Here is a 22,196-nt window from a genome sequence, read left to right on the forward strand (position 1 = left end):
CTATTTCTAACCCTAAATTCATGTTGTATAAATAGACTTCTTATGTCGGTGATCTGATTCATTGCTTCAATCTTACAAACATGATTTCTCGAATAAATAACCATGCAAAATATTTCATTGGTTAGGTGACCTCAAAATTATACAAAATCTGTATGTGCAATTTCTAATGTGATAATGGTTCTGTGTGCCTCTATCCTGTAACACATTTTCATATGTGTGTCTAGGTTCAATGAATCTGGTAACATGTTTCACTCGGTGTATATCAACTCGATGTATTATCTTTACTGCTTGGTAGACATGAAATAACACTCGGTAGATAGCTCGATGTATACTGGGCTTTGTGACTGTTTTCCTTTTGTAACCGACTAGGCTGTTCATACCGACTAAATATTTTGGTAGTGATAACCGACTAGAGTATATAGAATGACTTTGTATATAAAACTAATGGCAATTTGATAAGTAGTAACATATGCCACTTATACACAAGCCAAAAAACAATATCTACAAGGAGTGTCAACATGGAAAGAAAAGAAGAATCAACTTTGCATCCAAAGAACATTCATCCACTAGACCATTACATCTTGTACATGCTGATTTGTGTGGGCCAACTAGGACAAGGGCTATTGGTGGAGAGAAGTATTTTATTCTTTTCGTTGATGATTATACAAGGATGTATTGGGTAACTTTTCTAAGACACAAGTCATAAGTGTTTGACCGGTTCAAAGTGTTTAGAAAAATGGTTGAAAAAGAATAAGATCTAAAAAGTAAATGTTTAATATTAGACAAGGGTGGTGAGTATACCTCCTGTGAGTTTGAAGACTACAGTGAGCAACATGGAATTAAAAGACAATATGTTTCTGCTAGAACACCTCAACAAAATGGGGTGGTAGAGAGAAAGAACAAGAACGGTGAAAGAGATGGCTATAAGCATGCTAGATAAAGCGAAGTTACCTAATATGTATTGGAAAGAAGTTGTTCATACAGTTGTATACACTCTAAATAGAGCTCAATTAAGAGTCAAATCCAAACACACACCTTATGAATTATGGTATGGTAAGTCAACTTCTATTAAGTATTTCAAGATTTTTGGAAGTAAGTGTTTTATTCAGAGAGATGATGTAGGCTTAAGCAACTTTGAGTCAAGATGTGTTGAGGGGATTTTCCTTAAATATTTTACACACAGTAAGGCATATAAGTGTTTTAATAAAATACTAAAAATAATAGTTGAGAGTGCTAATGTAAAGGTTGATGATAAGTTGCAGGTTAATGAAAATCAAATGAAAATTATTGAGGAAGAATTTGAATCAGAATTTGAAGCACAAATAGAAGTTTCAAAGGAAGAAAAAGGGACAACAAGCAAACTTGTGGAAGCTCCAAACCGATGGAAACACTTGTTCCTATCATCGAAATGACAAGATCTAAAAATCCTTTCAATTCTCTTCTAAAGAATCATCCTCAAGAAAAAACAATTGGAAACAAAGAGGCGAGAGTTCAAAAAAGAAGGACAACAAATTCAGGAGAGCAAGGAGCTTTTTATTTATTATAAAAATATAGCCTAAGACTTGCACTAAAGCTAACAAAGATGAATGTTGGATCAAGGCTATGGAGGACGAGCTAAGTTGGATTGAAAAGAAAAAGACATGGGAACTGGTCCCTAGACTTGAAGGTAAAAATGTTATTGGTGCAAAGTGGGTATTTAGAAACAAGATAGATGAACATGGTAAAGTTGTAAGTAACAATGCTAGACTTGTTTGTAAAAGATACTCTCAGGTTGAGGGTATAGACTTTGATGAAACATTTGAACTAGTGTCTAGACTTGAATCCATAAGGATATTTCTAGCCTTTTTAGTTTATAAAAACTTCAAAATCTATCAAATGGATGTTAAAACAAACTTTTCTTAATGGGTATCTTGATGAAGAAGTCTATATGGAGAAGCCTGAAGGTTTTATATGCGAATAAAATTTTGGTCATGTCTATAGGCTGAAAAAGGCCCTATACGGTTTGAAGCAAGCTCCTAGAGCTTGGTACTCTAGTTTAGATAAACATCTATTGACACAAGGATTTACAAGAGGAGGTGTGGACAAAATTTTATATGTAAGAATGCAAGATGAGGATGTACTTGTTGTAGAAGTTTATGTAGATGACATAATTTTTGGTTGCAACAATGATGATATGTGCAAAATGTTTTCTAACCTCATGCAATTAGAATTTGAAATGTCCATGCTTGGAGAGTTTTCCTTCTTTCTTGGATTGCAAATTTATCAACTTTAAAAAGGTATATTCCTATCCCAAACTAAGTATGCAAAAGAGATGCTTAAAAGGTTTCAATAGAATGAATGTAAACCAATGGGAACATCCATGGTAATAGACTACGAGTTGAGTAAGGCTGATGATTCATTTGATGCTGATCAAACTAGTTATAGGTCTGTGATAAGAAGATTACTATATCTTACAACATCTTGACCTGATATCATGCAGGTAGTATGTTTAGTTGCTAGGTTTCAATCCTCTCCAAAAGAGTCTCATGTTAATGTTGTCAAGTGGATCTTTAGATATTTCCAAGGCACATTGGTCTATGGTTTGTGGTATCCTAGACACAATAATTTTTCATTAACTACCTATAATTATGTTGATTGGGCAAGGTGCCAAGATGATAGGAAGAGTACTAGTGGAGCATCTATCTTTTTAGGACATATACTTGTGTGTTGGCATAGAAAAAAAACAAGAGTCAATATCTCTGTCCACAATAGAGGTAGAGTATATAGTTGCCACTTAATGTTGTACACAAGTTCTTCGGATGGTACAAACACTTTCAGACATGAAGGTTTAAGTTCCTAAACCAGTTTCCATATTGTGTGATAACACTAGTGTAGTCAGTATTTCTAAAAATCTTGTTCAACACTCAAGAGCAAAGCACATTGATATTAGATATCACTTTTTGAGAGAGAAAATTATAGCAAATGCAGTTACTATGAGTTATGTTTCTGCAATGACCAAGTAGATAATAATTTCACTAAACCCTTGCCAAAGAAGGTTTTTGCAAGTCTGAGACAAAGGGTGGGTGTCTCACCCTTCTCCTTTGTTCACTAATTTATTAGCTTGTGTTTTGGTTTCAGGGGGAGCATATGTTTGTTTTCTTCTTTGTTACTTGAAACCTCTTATTTCTCCCCATTGTCATTGATGTCAAAGGGGGGATGACGCCAATAATTCATGTCATTATTTATTGTGGTAAAGTTCTGTCATATGCTTTAGATAGTTGGTTTCTTTGTTTTGATGATAGTTGGTGATTCATGTCCAACATATGCCAGGAAGTGTTTGTCTTGTTTTATTTCTCAGAGTAAAGGTGTTTCAGAATTGTAGGTGAGGAGGATCGATGTGACTTTTGGAATCATCTTGCAGGTTGATGGGTAATGATGTGAGTTGACATGATGATCATTGTGTAGTCTAATATAATTCAGATAGGGGGAGGAAGAGTGTAATTAATATATATGTTGACATTAATACCAAAGGGGGAGTTTGTTGGCATTGTGTTTGTCATTGATGTCAAGCACTAAGCATTGCATGTTTGCAGCGAAAGTTTTACTTCCTGTCATCATGGCGATAGGAGAAGAACAATATGTGATAGGAACAATTGATTTAGATTATATGATAGTAATAGGAACTTTGTATATTCTTTGCATCTGAAATACATTTTCTTGGAGCTCTCATGTTGAGAAAGTAAACACAGTTCAACGACTAAGGATTGTAGTGTGTATGTAGTTTCTATATCTATCATGACAAAATGTTGACAAAAAGAAGTTACAACAACAAGAACTTTGTATTCATTATGACCGAAACTTTATCATTTAGCTTAAACAACATAGTATTGAATGTTAACAATATTAATCATAATGGAAATTTTGGTGTTTGCCAAGTATGATATTTGAGTTTTCAAATTTTCAAATACTAACGGTTAGTTGTTTAGACAAAACTGAACAGATGGTTGGGGGTTCAGTTCCACGAGTACTAGATTGTCACAATTGCTCGTTCAAGTATGTGAAAGTGGAAAATATTGCTTGAGAGAGGTTGGAATGTGCGTTGAAAGAGAGAATGGTTCTTTTGTAGTTGATATGAATGTTTAATATCATGCTACTATTTTAAATTATGCATATTGTACAATATGGTATCACATAAAAAAATAACTCTGTTCTAGGAATGAAATAATGTGTTTTTGGCAGAGCAATAGGGATGTGTTTGTATATTGCACAGGTCATAAATATTCTTTGATGTCATTGTATCTTTTATATTTTGAGAGAGGAGTGAGAAATGTTATTGTAGGGTATAGAATTCATTTGTAACCAGTGATGTATGATTTGTAGTGAAATAGAGTAACCCTCTCTATCAGTTTTTGTTTTGTATGAAGGAGTTGGTGCTCCTAAATTTGAAAGGGGTCAGTTCTCCTTGGGTTGAAGCCCTAAAATTGTAACTAGTGAGGTTGCCAATGAGGCATAATAAAGTTTAGTTTCAGAGTGGGTTTTAACCCTTCAAGGCTTTTCCACTCATATATCCTTGTGTTATGATGTACATGGTTAATTCAATAAATTTATAGATTTATACATACTTCTATGTTAATTGAGTGTTATGCAGCTATCAGATATATATTTGTTTTTTATAATCATGTGCTTACAAAGAGTGTTTATTTTATAGAGCACCAATTCATCCCTCCCCTCCTCTTAGTGGTCTATAAAATACACACTCTTTGTAAGCATAGGCTTATAAAAAATAAATGTATATTTGGTATTTGCATATCACTCAATTAACATAAAAGCATGTATCAATCCATAAATTAATTGAATTGCCCATGTACATCATAACACAAGGATATATGAGTGGAAAACACTAGAATGGTGAAAAACCACTCTAAAACTAAACTTTATTATGCATCACTAGCAACCTCACTGGTTACAATTTCAAGGCACCAACCCAAGGAGCACCAACTCCTTTATACAAAACAAAAATTGATACAGAGGGTTACTTTGTTTCACTACAAATCATACATCACAGGCTATAGATGAATTATGTAACCTACAATCACATCACTCACTCCTCTCTCCAAATATAAAAGATACACATTTGACATCAAAGAATGTTTATGACTAGTGCAATATACAAACACATCCCTACTATGCCAAAAACACAATATTTCATTCCGAGAACAAATTTACCATTTCTTTATGTGATACCATATTGTACATTTTGCAAAATTTAAAATATTAAACATTCATATCATCTGCAAAAGAGCCATTCTCTTTTTCAAGGCACATTCCAACCTCTCTCAAACAAGATTTTCCACTTTTATATACTTCATCAAACAATTTTGACAATATGTTACTCGTGAATTTGAATTGACAACCATTGATTCAATTTTGTCTTAACAACTCACTATTGGTATTTGAAATCTTGGAAACTCAAATATCATACTTGGCAAACACCAAAATTTTGATAATGATTAATATTGTTAACATTTGATACTATGCTATTTAAGACAAACGATAAAGTTTTGGTCATAATGAATACAAAGTTCACTATCGTTGTAACTCCTTTCTGTCAACATTTTGTCATGGGAGATACAAAAACTACATACACTCACTACAATCCTTAGTCATAGAAATCTGTTTACTTTCTCAACATGAGAGCTCCAAGAAAACATATTCTAGGTGTAAACAATATACAAAGTTCCTGTTACTATTTTATACTCTCAATCCGCTGTTCCTATCACATATTGTTTTGCTCCTCTCGCCATAATGATAAGAAGTAAAACTTTTGCTACAAACATGCAATGCTTAGTGCATGAGATCAATGGCGAACACAATGCCAACAAGAGTTTGTCTTTAATATTCATAGTAATGTATGATGGTCCATCAGGTACAACAATAGTCTCACTAGGATCAAAGGTGATGCATAATTATGGTTTAGGTTTAGGTTTTTCAATGAGGTTTGTAAATGTTATTGCAATTTTCAATTTAATAAACAAGTTATATGCTAGATAATGTATTTCTGATTTTGGTATAATTATTATGACAATAATATTATCGTCTTTCTTTTCTACAGGTTTGAAGGATGAACATGTATCGAGTTCAATGTCTTCCTTTTCTTTTGAATGATGTATATATAGCAAGGCAGTCACGATCAAGTGGCACCTTGATCAGACATGTCTTTTAGACATGTCCGACCAAGATGTCACGATCAAGTGACTGTCTACCTATTCACTTTGGTGTTTATGATAACTAATCGGTGCCATTTGTATATGTTAACAGATCGATATAAACACAACCAAAATGAATCGGTGTCAAAGCAAATGATAATGGATCGATATAAACACACCCGATAATGAATCGGTGTCAAAGCAAACAATAACAATAACTAATAGCATTATATGCTATCGGGTTAATATGCTATCGGGTTACTAGCCCAATAGCATTTAGATCGATGCTTAGCTATGTTAAACAGGTCGTCAATCTAATCCATCTTTATCCAATATCAATATCATAATCAAGATCAAAGGTTACAGTCAGATAAACATATTCAGTTCGGAAAGCATAAATAAGATAATCTAATAGTACAGATGAGTAAACCAAAACATAATAGAGGAGATTAACGAGTTAGGAAAATCTTATCTTGCAGAAGCTACTAATGCATTAACACTCCCTCTTCGCTTTGGAAGATAGATAAAGTAACCCGCATCACATTTCTTTTTCCCTAATGTCAGTCTCTAAGAATATATATCATCTATACATATGATATGAAGTATCATCAGGAAATAATATACAAATATAAAACATCACTCTAAGCATGTGACATAGAGTATCACCTAATCATGTGATATAAAAGATTTATCATTTCATTATGACAAGATATCACCTAAACACATGATATCAGTATTGCCTAAACATGCAATACTAAGGATAAACATATGAGGATGGTTAGATTCTCATCTTATCCAGGTTGTGATATGCGCACAAACATTTTATACAAATATTTTATCACAACACCATCATGGCACATCCATGACATACCAGAGATCCAATCATGATAACTGGTTTAGAGAATCATAAGATCGCCACCTTATGATGTCTACATACAAGTGTTCATAATCTGAGAGATTGTCACCTCTTAGATATGAACACAGGGGGTGAAACCCAGAATGTCCCAACATGACAAAAGAAGTTTACACATTAAACATCTTATTTACAAAGCATATTACCTTTCTATCATACCTAAACCTTTTCTGAAGTGATCAACCTTCACTCTAGAAAGTGGTTTGGTCAGAATATCTGCAGTCTAATCTCCTATGCTAACATATTCCAATTTGATCACATTTTTGTCTACCATGTCTCACACATAATGGTATGGAATCTCAATATGCTTGGATCTGTCATGAAATACTGGATTTATAGAAAGCTTTATGCAGCTCTAGTTGTCACAATGGATGACAGTGGGTTTCATAGGTTCACCAAATAGTCCCACAAGCAACTTCCTAAGCCATACTGCTTCTCGAGCAGCCATGGAAGCTGCAATGTACTCGGCCTTGGTGGAACTCTGAGCTACAGAAGACTGTTTTCTGTTGATCCAAGATATCATGGCTGATCCTAAACTGAAGCAACACCCTGAAGTGTTTTTCCTGTCAGTCACACTCCTAGCCCAATCTGAGTCTGTAAATCCATGTAGGTCTAGATTGAATTTCTCATATTTGAGATGAAGGTTTAGAGTACCTTGTAAGTATCTCATAATGTGTTTCATTCCAATCAAGTGAATTTTCTTAGGCTCACACATAAACTGACTTAAGGCATTGACAACATAACAGATATCTGGCCTTGTATTCACCAGATACATCAGGGACCCAATCATCTGTCTGTAGAGTGTAGGATCAGTGGATTGTGACTCTGTTGTTGCTTCCCTAAGTTTATGTAAATTTGTTTCCATGGGAGATGTCATAGGTCTGCAGTTATGCATTCTGAATCTCTTCAAAATGTCCAAGGTATACTTTCCTTGGTTTAGTATAATATTGTCAAAATTCTGCCATACTTCTAATCCTAGGAAGTAATGAAGGAGTCCTAAGTCCTTCATATCAAATTCTTTGGATAGATCATTCTTGCATTGATCTATAAGATGATCATTTCCTGTGATTAATAAGTCATCAACATATAAAATCAACATTAGCATATCATCTTTATTTCTTTTGTAGTAGAGATTAGGATCTGCATCATTTTTATAGAAGCCTCGTCCTGAGAGATAGGTGTCAATTCTTTCATACCAGGCCCTGGGGGCCTGTTTAAGCCCATAGAGAGCTTTCTTAAGTCTACACACATGAGACTTTGCATCATAAATTTCAAACCCTTCAGGTTGCTCTAGGTAGACTTCTTCTGAGATCTCACCATTTAGAAATGTTGTCTTAACATCCATTTGGTGTAACTTCCATCCTTTTGCTGCTGCAATGGCTAATACAAATCTCACTGATGTATACCTGGCAATGGGTGCAAAGGTTTCTTCATAGTCTATTCCCTCCCTTTGTGAGAATCCTCTGGCTAAAAATTTGGCCTTGTGTTTCTCAATACTGTTGTCTGTAGCATGTTTGATTTTGAATAACCATTTAGATGAAACCACAGATTTCTTGGTTGGCCTAGGAACAATCTCCCAAACATCATTTTTCATAATGGATTGATACTCTTCAGACATGGCATCCTTCCATACTTGATGTTTAAGTGAATCTGATACATTGTTTGGTTCAGTTTTAGAAAGATTATTCATAAGAGAAACATAGCTAGTGAATTTATTAGGTCTTTTTCTTTCCCTGAAGGTTCTTGAAGGAGCAGCAAACTTTTGAGCTTTTGCTATAGTCTTGCTGGCCCATAGAGGTCTTTTCTTGAGGTTTTCTTTAGGGGGGTTTAAAGTTTCACCTATGGTTTCCTCAAGATTCTCCCTCTGTAGCTCAGGAGTGGGGTCTTCTTCTATGTTAGGAGTGGGGATATAGATTTTAGGCTCTATTGTACTTAGGGCTCTTTTGAAGGCTAAGTCTTCTTCAAAGATTACATCCCTACTAAGTTCAATACTTCTCTGATCATGTATATATATTCTATAGGCTTTGGATGTTTTGCTATATCCTACAAGTATTCCCCTTTTTCCAGAAGGTTCTAGTTTTAGTCTTTTCTCTTTAGGTACATGTATATAGACAAGACACCCAAATATCCTAAGGTGACTGATATCTGGCTTTAGTTTGGTAAATACTTCCTCGGGAGTTTTATCTTCAAGATGTGAGTGAGGACATCTGTTTTGGATATACACAACAATGTTAGGTGCTTTTGCCCAAAGATTGATATTTAGATTCTGATCAAGAATCATGGCTTTACAATTGTCCTATTTTTCCTCTCAGCTACCCCATTTTGTTGAGGATTATAAGGTATTGTTAGCTCCCTCTTAATCCCCGAGTTTTTACAAAAAACTCTAAATAATTTTGATGTGTATTCCCCCCCATTATCAGTTCTTAGGGTTTTGATTTTATTACTTGAGTAGTTTTTTGTCAGTGATTTAAACTCTTTAAACCTACTAAGGATCTCTTCTGATTCTTTACACTTCAGAAAGTAGATCCAAGTTTTCCTAGAGTAGTCATCAACAAATATTACATAATACAAACATCCTCCTAGAGAAGGAGCGAACATAGGTCCACATACATCAGAATGAACTAACTCTAATACTTTGCTTGTTTTCCTAGTACTCTTATGGAAGGCACCCTTGATATTTTTACCTAGGGCACATCCCTTGCATGCCTCTGAATGATATTGCTGCAATTTAGGTAAACTTGTGACAAGGTTTCCCATAGATGACAAAGCTCTACAATTCAGGTGGCCTAGTCTTCTATGCCAGACCTCATTTGCATTTGTTGCTTCGTGAAACAGGGCTAGGTTGGGCTCTGTGTACATCTCATACAAATAGCCTCGTGTTTGACCAATGACTTTAGCTTTCTTGATGGAAGAATTTTTTGGCCAAGCCAACACCTTGTTCTCCATGAAAGTTACTATGTATCCGTTATCTTCTAGGGCTGATATAGAGACTAGATTTCTCTTGATGTCGGGGACATACAGTACTCCTTCGAGTTGCAATGATATACTTGTCTTCAGTTTGATGGTGCAGGAACCAATTCCTCTAACTGGATGTGAGGAATCATCTCCGATGGTTACTTCCTCTTCATTATCCTCTGTCATGGAGTTTATCACTTCTCTAAACCCTGTAATGTGTCAGGATGAACTACTGTTGATCACCCAGGAGTTAGACTTATTTGATGCATGGCTTGTAAGTGTTGAGTAGATGACATAGTTCTGGGAGTTATCTTCTCTTTTAGATTTTCCTACTCTGGCAAATGTGGCTTGTTTGGCTCTCTTTGGACATTTTGCAACAAAGTGCCCGAACTTATCGCACCTATAGCATTGAATATGTGATAGGTCTCTCTTTGAAGTGTTCTTGCCTTGATGACCCTTCCTTTTCCTAAATTGCTTCTTTTTGGTTGTCTTATTTGTTTTAGTATTTAGGACTTGAAGGTCTTCATCTATGTTCTTTTGTTTTACTCCCATCTTGTTCAATCTTGATTCTTCTTGGAGACAATTGTCCCTTAATCTTTCAAACTTAGGATATTTGGACCTTGCACTGATGCCTTGGACAAATGTACTCCATCCACTAGGCAACCCATCTAGAGCAATGAGTGTTAACTCTTTGCTTTTGATCTCGTAATCCAGAGTTGCTAGTTCATCTCTTAGAGTTGATATCCACATAAAGTAGGCGTTGATTGTCTCCCCCTTGTTCATGGTGATATGATTTATTTCTCATTTTAATGCCAGAGTTCGACTTGCATTCGATATCTCAAATGTGCTTTCAAGTGCTTTGAACATTTGATAGGCTGTCTAATGTTTTCTTATGATGGGCATTATGTTGGTTCTCACCCCATCAACTATTATTTTGACGGCTTTTTCATTTCCTTCAATCAATGTGATTTTGTCAGGTTCATTTTCAGGTTGATCATTTTTAGTTTGAACAAATGAATCCACTTTGTTCTCTTTTAAGATCATCTGGATTCTGAACTTCCAAGCTGAAAAATCATCGCCACCTCCGAGTCTGTCTTCGAATCTGATAGCGCTGGCCATTGGAGAAATGTGATGTAGTATATAACCTTGTTCTTAAATTATTCACAAAATTGAATAGCCTCAAGTTAGATCAACTTGGCTCTGATACCATGTAAATGTTATTGCAATTTCCAATTTAACAAACAAGTTATATGCTAGATAGTGTATTTCTGCTTTTGGTATAATTATTATGACAATAATATTATCATCTTTCTTTTCTGCAGGACTGAAGGATGAACATGTATCGATTTCAATGTCTTCCTTTTCTTTTGAATGATGTATATATAGCAAGGCAGTCACGATCAAGTGGCACCTTGATCAGACATGTCTTTTAGACATGTTCGACCAAGATGTCACTTGGTCGTGACTGTCTACCGATTCACTTCGGTGTTTATGATAACTAATCGATGCCATTTGTATATGTTAACAAATCGATATAAACACAACCAAAATGAATTGGTGTCAAAGAAAATGATAACGGATTGATATAAACACACCCGATAATGAATTGGTGTCAAAGCAAACAATAACAATAACTAATAGCATTATATGCTATTGGGTTAATACCCCGATAGTATATTAATGCCGATTCATAAATGAATCAGCATTAATATGCTATCGGGTTACTAGCCCGATAGCATTTAGATCGACGCTTAACTATGTTAAGCAGGTCGTCGATCTAATCCATCTTTATCTAATATCAATATCATAATCAAGATCAAAGGTTACAGTCTGATAAATATATTCAGTTCGGAAAGTGTAAATCAGATAATCTAATAGTATAGATGAGTAAACCAAAACAAAATAGAGGAGATTAACGAGTTAGGAAAATCTTATCTTGCAGAAGCTACTAATGCATTAACAAGGTTCACAACATTATTGGACTCTACACCAAATTCATTGGGAAATAATGCAAGTGGTATAGATTCAACAACATTGGTAGAGTTGGAAAGGAAAAGATTGGTGAAGATTTGGAGGTGCTACGAATTTGTTCCCTTTATCACTCACACCATCTATAGTGTAATATTGTTATTAATAAGGTCTTGAATCTTATACCTTAGCTTATAACACTTGTCAGTGTCATGACCTTCTTGACGATGGTATTGGCAAAAGATTTGTGGTCAAAGGATGGTGCTAAAGTCTTAGAAGTATCTATAGGTTTGATGTGAGGAAGTTACAACATATTAGTATTAATAAACCTCAACATTATATTATGCAAATATTTAGAAAGAGGAGTTAATTATTTTCTAAAGTATTTGGATAAAGGGCTCACACCTTGTGTTGTGGCTACCACTTGTGTGTTGATGTTGTTGGAAGAGTTATCATTTATCTTGATGAAACCTTTGTTGTTTCTATTGAATTTGGAAATTATTGTTGAGTTCTCTCATTCTTATCACCCAGAGCCATTAAAGGAGATGATTCAAATTAACTCACTTGAAGATAGTTATGAAGAACTACACACAATTGCATGAAAGAGGTAAATTCCGAAAATAGAATCTTATTTCTAATATTCTTTTGCAAATTAGTAATAAAAGTTCTATGAACATCATGATCAAGATCAAATTTTGAATGCAAATGTTTATATCTACCAATGAAAACAATCACTTTTTCTTTAATTCCTTACTTACAATGAATTAGATCAATTAAAGTAATTTTAGGTCCAATATTATTTTGAAATTATTGAATGAAAGCATCAGTGAATTGTTGAAAAGAAAAGATAGAATAAGGAGGCGAACAATACCATTGCAAAGATTTATCTCTAAAGGTTTAAGTAAATAATTTTACCATGGGTCTTTGATCATGAGAGAAGTCACTACACAAGGTTTGAAATGTATTCACGAGTCAAGGAGCCACCTTTTCCGTTGAATAACTCTTTTCCATTAAATAACTCTAATTGGTGGATTTCCACATTCTTAGGAGGAATTGTACGAACAATATCATCAGATAGTGGGTTTGCAACATCATAAGTGAGAACATTGAACTTGGATTGGGTTAAAGAAGCCAATTGCTATTGCAAGGATGAAACATTTTGTGCTAGGTTATTGATAGTGGCTTCGGTGGATGGATTGGAGTTATACATATTGGATTGTGGTAGAGTAGTAATGTTATTATAGTTAGTTGGAGGTTGAGAATAAGGATAATGAACATTATGATATGTTGGTATGGGAGATTGTAGTGCCCCTCCTTGATTCAACTTGTCTTTTGTGCATCAAACGATTGTATTGATCAAGCCTAGTCTACTTTAGGACGATTCAATGATATTGTATTATGCACTGACCCTATTCCATGATTGTAATGGATGATGATGGATCATATTGCTTGTGTGATTTTGATGACATTATGATTACACTAACCCCACTCTTTGATTGTGATGATTGAGTTGATGCAATGATGTTGTGATTGTCTTCTAGTGTCTTCGTGATTAGAGACAATGTTATATCACTCATTGCGAGCACGATATGACATTGTGATTCTCTATCACTTGCCTGACCATCTATGATGTATACGTGTTGTATATATATCTTGTGTTGCATTTAGTGGTGGATGCTTTTTCAATATCAAACATCTTAGGGAAGCAACATGGTTCATTCTTGCCTCTATACTTTGGGGGGCAAGAACTGTATCCTTTTCTTTCTTTTTTAAATTTTCACTATTCCCTTTAGAGGTTACTTTTTTCATGTATTCATATCCTTTCTTGCATAAAGTGGTATGTCTTTCTATGATTAATATTTCTCTTTACCAGAGTATGTCATCCTTCTAATACTCTCTCTCTCTCTCTCTCTCTCTCTCTCTCTCTCTCTCTCTTTGAAGATTACCTCTTCTTTAGAGAAGCATTTCACATATGTTAATGTATTTTCTTGCATTGGATATTTATTCACGTGAGTATATTGTTTATTTTCTTATGTCTAATCTCTCCTTAGAGGTTGTTTAATTCTTCTCATTGTCCTTACACTTAGGGGGAAATGATTTCTTTCTTTGTCTTTTTCACCTTCTAAGGATCTACTTTTCCTTTGTTGAGCAGTGTTTGCTTATGATTTTATGTCATTCCTTGTGTGAAGTTGTTGTTTGCTCAAGGATTCTCTCTTATGCAAGAGGTGCATGTCCTTGTCTACAACCTCTTCCTCATCTGGCAATGTATATCCTATTATAAACTTACCCTTCACATTGGGTCAAAAGTGTGTCATCCTTCATCAAGAATCTCGTTCACCTAGCAATAGGGGGAAGGTATGCATTCTTGTTCTCCTTCCCTTCCTTTGGTAGAAGATGCTATGTTTGTTCAAGAACTCCTCTCAGAGGTAGATGTCTTTTAAGAAAAGATCTCTTCTCCTCCAAGGACCCTCTTTACACTTGTTGCAAGATATCTCTTTTTCAACTACCTTATCTTTGTTGGAAGAGTATTTCCTCTTTAACTTGGATTTATGAAATTGTTCCCTATAAGGATATCTCCTTGGTACATCGAAGGTTGGGTATCCATGTTCTTAGCTTCCTCAAGACATCAACATAGGGATATGTTGACATCTTAAAGGGGGCACCCATATCAATCTCTTTGTATCATATTGTACCATATTTTTGCATATCATCTTTGCATGTCTTAAACAGGGTGTTCATTCTCAAAACCAGAGAAAACAAACTCTTATATGAGATGCTTCATGCTCGAAACTAGACACAACATTTGATATATGTCTTAGATGGGGTGCACATTCTTGAAACCAAAGAAAAACAACTCTTACACGGGATGTCGTCAAAACAAGGCATGTATATGTCTTAAATGGGGTTACACATTCTTGAAACCAGAGAAAGCAAAATCTTAAACAAGATGTTCCCGAAACCAAATGTTCGTCCCTTGGAATTTATACATTCATCCCTTGGAATTTGCATTTCCATTATATGTCTTAAACAGATTGAAGCACGCTCGAAACCAGAGCAAACAAACTCTTATAAAGAGTTCTATACACTTGAAACTAGATATCACTTGTACACACGCACGAGGATGAGTGAAACTAGCAAAATACAGTTAGACTATTCCTACTCTCCTCTCCAACATGGATCCACCTAGAAAAACACATCTAGAGTATCCATGTCTCTATCATTCTTCTCATAGATCACATAGAAAAACCCATCTATTGTGTATCCATTCTCTCTCTTTCCTTCTTCTAATGAGCTCATAGCTTTTCTATTGATGGTTCATGGATGATGTGTGCTTTTCTTTTTTATGTGATCACTTGTATTCTTGAGATGGCATTTTTCAAGAATGATATTAGTTGTTGAGATCTCTCTAGCTAGTTGACTTGAGGTCTTTTTTTTGTCTTTAACTTTTGTGTCGTGTGTCTTTTTGCCTTCTTGTCTTTGTTGGCCTAGTTTTTTATTTTTGTCTTGTTTTATGTGCCCTTACTTGCGTTTGAGTGAGTTAAGAACCTAAGATTGGGGTCTTAGTACCTCAAAATTAGTGATGTCTTATACTCCTTGTGATTGTGCTCCCTTGCTCCTCACCTTCATCTCTCTTTCATCTACTTTACCACAAGTATTTGCATAGGATCATACTCCCATTAAAGTGGGGGCTAAACATATCATCGTAAATTGTGATTAGGCCAATTTACACCTCATGTTTGTGCCCCTACTTTAGCACATCTCCCCGTCATCTCCTATCCGGGTCCATTTAGTGCCTTAATTCCAACTTTTATATCTCAAACACCTACCAAATGACTCTCTTGAGGTGTGTCCTCCTCCCCGACCCTTAAATTTGGTCCCTGATTGAGGAGGACTAGGGCACCACCAGTTCTCTAGTCTTGGACCAGAGAGCCTAGTGCCCTGGTCCCCCTCTTTGGGGCCCAATTTTCAAGGAGATGGTGAAATGCATCTCTCCGATGGGAAATGAAATTGGTTTCTCAATATGACCATTGGAGGTTGGCCTAATTGATAAATTGACCTAGATCATCATATATAAAGGCATTTGATCAACCTAATTTCATCCTAAGCAATCTAAATCTTCACATTTAAGTGATCAAGTATTCAAGCATTGAAGTGTTCAACATTAAGAATTTCCAGAGGTCTTCAATACTACATATTATTCATTCAACCATCGTGGAGCAAATTATAACATTCATATGCATGCATGTTTCTATGATTAGGATTTTCTCATGTTCATGCCATTTCATACAACATATGTGATTAAATTCAAGAAGCAAAGCATCATTATTAGTCATTGCAGATATGAGGTATATCCTTCCATTATTTATTTTGGTATTTGCAACATTTGATTCAAGGTTAATTCTTGAATCGGGTTTTGACTTATGCAAACCCCTATTCCCAACCTATTTCCCCTTCTGTCTGTGTATAGGAAGCAAGTACAAAGATGCGATCTTTAGAATAAGCTTTATCTACAGAGATAAATCAATCCCCCATTAGAGTGCGAAAAGTTCGGAGGACCAGAGCAACTGTCACACCAAACCTGACAAATCAGGAGCTCTTTCTAGGAACAAGTCTGAATCCTCTTACAATCCTTAGATCCAAGTTCATGGCTCTATCTGATGACTATAGCTCACTGTTCACACATTTTTACATCAATTTCAGCTTATTTACCCTAATTTCAACATCTTCAATAAATCAATTCAACTCGAGGGAAATAAGAGGGCACATTCAAAACCCCTTGGAATTATATTAGAATCTAGATCTATTAATTTTAGATCTATCTAACTCCTATCTTTCCCTAATGCAATGGTGCCCAAATCATAAATTAGTGGTTTCTTCCTTCTATGGTGGAAACCCTAATTTTTCACCATTACACAATCTTTACTTCAAAGTTGAATCAAGTAAGATCTTAATTGTTGTTGTATATGTGGATGATATAATTTTTGGAGGCAATGACGACATGTTCAAGAAGTTTTCTAATGAAATGCAAAAGGAATTTGAAATGTCTATGATTGGAAATCTAAATTTCTTTCTTGGATTGCAAGTGAATCAGAATAGTAAAGGCATTGTCATTTCTCAATTAAATTATGTTAGAGAATTGTTGAAGAAGTTTGGATTGGAAAATTCCAAATTCGTATGTACTCCTATGACTACTAGATCCAAGTTGAATAATGATGATAAATATCTTAAGACTGATACAAGTAAGTACAAATCAATAATTGAAGGATTGTTATACCTGACTACTACAAGACCAGATATCATGTATGTTGTTTGTCTTGCAGCTAGATTTCAACAAGAACCAAAAGAATGTTTCAATAAAGAGGATATTTAGATATTTGAAAGAAACATAAGATTTTGGACTGTGGTATCCTAGAGGATCAAACTTTACTCTGAAAGCTTATATTGATGTTGATTGGGCATAAATTGTTGATGACATGAAGAGTACAAGTGGTGGAGCATTTTTTCTTAGTTCCCGGTTAGTTGCATGGTTAATTAAGAAGCAGGATTCTATATCTTTATCAATTGCAAAAGTTGAGTACATTGTAGCTGCTTCATGTTGCATTGAGGCACTTTGGATGAAACAGGCATTGAAGAATATTAGCATGTTGTTTGTTGAACCAATCTCAATCATGTGTGATAATACAAGCACAATCAATATTTCTAAGAACTTGATATTACATTCCAAAATAAAGCATATCTCTATTCAATATTATTTCTTGAGAGAAACGTTTTTGGACAGTTAAGTAAAAATTGAATATGTACCAACCAAAGAGCAAGTTGCAGATATCTTTACAAAGGATTTGTGAAATAAAAAGTTTTTCTTCAATTTTTACTTCACTGTCCAAATTTTTTTCTCATATCAATTGAATATGTACTAACCCCTTCCTAGTTTGAACTAAGTGCATTTGGCAATGCATTAGTCTAGTAATTTCATGCATATTTTTAGTTTGGGCTAATGTTTGGGGCTTTCTCTTAGGAGGAGTTGTGTGAATTTTGAGATGAGTTATTGTTCACCTTTGTCTTTGATGTCAAAGAGAGTTTTTGGGAAGTTTTTTTGTGAGTTGTTGGAGAAATTGTTTGTCATTGATGAATGTTGTCATTAATGACAAAGGGGGAGATTGTTGCAAATGTGAAGTTGCTTGATATATCAATGTGGTTGTCATTGATGTCAACGTACTGATTTTGTGTTTTAGTAATTTGGTTTTGCTCTACATTTCTAATTTGTTGCAGATGTATTCATGATGTGTTGGCATGTTGTTGGATATTGCCTTGAGATACTACTCTCATGTTTTGGTGGTCTGGTGGTCCGGAATTTGTTCTCCAAAAATCTATGCAGTGATGATATTGATTGTTTGGTAGAGTTTGTAGAGTTCTGCATTGCTTCACATTTCTATTTCTCCTATTGTGTTTTTGGATTTTTGGTGGTCATGCATGTATCTTTGTTATTTTGATTTGGCATGTGTTGATGTGCTCTAGAAATACGTTTTTGGCTACGTTCTTTCTTGGTTTAGTTGACCCAAGATGATCTATCTTTTGGTCTAGTGATTGCGACATTTGGATAACGTGTTGTTGCATTATGGTGTGGTCCACTTATCATTCCTTTCCACTGTGAGAATGCTTAGTGAAGACCTATTTTGAATTGTTTTATTATCTCCTTGGTCGAATTGAAAGTTCTACTTCAAAGATCAATATATATATATATATATATATATATATATATATATATATATATAATGGTTGTAATGAAATAAGCAAATAGAAGGATACATATAAGGAAGTTTATTGTAAAAGGAAGATCTATCTATGTTGATGTGAAGGGGTTGATCGGTATTGTTGTATGTTGATGTTGTTTGGTACTGGTGGCAGTGAGCCCAAGGTTTCTTTCAGCATTGCAGTAGATTAGCAGTTGTGCCCTTGTGGTGGATTCTTTCTTTCTTCCCCCGGGTAGTGAGCGTTCCTTTTTCTGGAGGTTTTAGCCAGGTAGTGAGCCCACTTGTAGTGAGCATTCTGGCAATGATCCATCTTTGTAAAAATCACCTTAGCCAATGTCACCCTAATAGGTGTTTTTCATTTTGAGAACTAACATTCTCCATGGTTTTTCCGTCCTTGGGTTTTCCATGTCATATCTAGTGTTTCATGTGTGTATTCTTTAATGTTCTTATGTGTACATGGTTAAGTAATTTGAGTTTTAAGTTGTTGGATCTATTTATGTGGGAAAAGATATAATTTTAATATACAATTGATTTACCTCCCCCCTCTCAGTTGTCCAGAATATTCAACATTTAATTCATGTGCTTCCATCGTCTGATATTTTGGCATTCATTACTTACGATTGCATATCTACTAGAAGATCTACTAAAAGATCTCATCATTGTTTCTCTATAGTTTGAAGTGAATAAATGCATATTATATCTATAGGTGAATATTTGATGTACTTTCATCTTTTGCATATATTCGATGCATAGTGCCATGAGCTTCCATTGTTTGATATTTTGGCATTCATTACTTACAATTGCATATCTACTAGAACATCTACTTAAAGATCTCATCGCTATTGCTCTACAGTCTGGAGTGAGTAAATGTGTATCATATCTATAGGCGAATATTTGATTTACTTTCATCTTTTGCAAATATTTGATGCATAGTGCCAAACAAAAGGAAAAGCTTTATTCCAAGCTAATAAAATAATTATAGAAGGACGGTTTGAGTGCATTCCTTGAGCAGTAGATCGTTGGGTCCAACGAATTTTTGTTCCTCATCCAGTAAGGCATGTAGGCATCCAATTCCATTCTTATCTTGCTCTGGATTATTTTTTTCTTTAACATGTATCAATACAAAATCCTTGATGAAATTCAATGTAGTTCTTCAAATTAGATTTTCTATTATTCAAGAAGTTGTCGATGCTTTAATGTGGTTTGCACATAGAGTTTTGTCTTTTTGTTTTAAATATGGTTGGAGCTCTAACCCTTTTGTTTGTAACACAGTTAAAACTATTGGCAAAACTGTTGGTGTATCAAGAGGAGGGAAATATTTCCCAACAAGGTTGTGAAGTAAATGAATATGGAAGGTTATCCATTAAAATGATTGCCACATAATGGTGATTCAAATGCCTTCTTTATTTTGTTGTATTCTTACGCTTTTATAAAACTATTTCTACTTCTTTATCTCTAAATTATTGCACCTAGGTATGATTAGATCTTAGGTGGATGACTAAGTTGAATGTTTTAATTTTATTTTGTTACATTATACTAATATATTTTGGCTCTAAGAAGGTATGGACATAAGCCATTGTGAGTGAATCCTTAGATATGTAACTGAGTAATCATTTTTAAATACATATATTTAATGTCTTTTTTATTTTATGCAACTTTTTTTTTTTTTTGAATAAAGGGGTAAAAACTTTATTGATAATTAGAAACAAGAATTACAAAAGAAAACCAGAGCCTCAAAGCCCCAGAGAAGAACCATAGGCCCAACCAAAAATCAACCAACTTCATAACTATCCATATCCTTAGCAAAGATCTTATGCAAGTCTTGATAGTAATCTGGGGAGAGATACTCCCAACCCTCAACTTTCCAATCATGACCATGTTTCGAGGCCCACTTAGCCAAACAATCAGCTGCTCTATTCCATTCACGAGGAACGTGGATGAAAGACACCTTACCCATCATAGTACTAATTTGTAGAATCTGGTGAACAATCCCTGCCAGCTGCCAATTAATCCCACTCACCTTCTGCTCAATCAACAAGTTAACAATAATCTACGAATCCGGTTCGCAGATAACCTTCCGCCACCCCAATTCAAAAGCACGCTCCAGAGCATAGAAAATTTCTAATCCCTCCATAAAATTATTAGACTGCTGCCCTCTATGCATCGAAAATAAGGAAACCACCTCCCCCATACTATCCCTACCACCACCACCAATCCCAGTAGGACCCAGGTTACCCCTAGAGGAGCCATCGGTGTTAATTTTGATAGATTGATCCTGAGGGGGCATCCACCTACCCACCCTTGGAATCTTCTTCATAGCACGTCTACCTCTCCTGACACAAGATGAGACAAGAGACATCTCCTGCAAACCCAACCTACTCACAATATCAACCTCTCCTCTATCCAGAGAAAAATTAACCTCACATTTAGCTTCCACCATCTCCTAGATCATTTCAATGATTCTATTCCACACTTGCTGAACTAACAGTCTGACGTCCCTAAAGATCCTCCTATTCCTCTCTAGCTAGATCTGCCAAAGTATAAAAAATGGGCCCAATGTGCTAGATAGTCTAGAGAAAAGAGGACAAAATAGGAGGCTTGCCCAAACTCCTCCAAAACTCCACCAAAGAATCGGGTGAACACAAGGGTGCTTCCACACCCCCCACCTGTAATGCCAGATTAGTAGTGAGAAAGGGCATCTAAAGAACAGGTGTGAAGAATCCTCCTCCACATTACCACACAAAACACAGATGGAAGGCCCAAGGAACCCACACTTGTGGATATTGTCCTATGTTAGACATATATTCAAAGCCAAAGTCCAAGCAAAATAGTTACACTTTGGCCAAGAGAAATTATTCCACACATATTTCCACTAATGCACCTCCCTCTCCTCCAATCTATGGGATATTAACTCCTGGTACCCACTGGCCACAATAAATATGCCCTTAGGATTCGGGGACCAAGCAAGTCTGTCCCTATCCTTAAGGGAACTATAATGTCTACTTGCCAAAATGCCATGCAACTTAGCACAATCTTCATCCATACCAACAATCGGCCATTCATTAAGAACCTTCCACCACTCCAACTCCAATCGCCCACACCTATAAACAACCTTAAAGTCGCTCACTCTAGACCACCCTGCCTCTAGGAACCTCTGGCAAATATTCCCAAGGTTAGTAAACTGATCAATGATGGGGGGGTATCCATCCCAAGAGTCAAACCAGAAAAGCACATCTTCCCCCCTCTTACATATCCAAAAAAGTCCTTCCTTTATAACTGCAACTCCTTTCTTGAGATTACTCCAAATCGTCGAGCCTTTTCCTAGCAAGCGGATATCTTAGAATTTCCTCCTTTGGGATCCTCTGCATATACTTGTAAGACAAAATCCTAGCCTGGCCTCGATCCTATTCAACACACCACCTC

The sequence above is a fragment of the Cryptomeria japonica genome, chromosome 1, assembly GCF_030272615.1.
Source record: "Cryptomeria japonica chromosome 1, Sugi_1.0, whole genome shotgun sequence".
Lineage (NCBI taxonomy): Eukaryota > Viridiplantae > Streptophyta > Pinopsida > Cupressales > Cupressaceae > Cryptomeria > Cryptomeria japonica.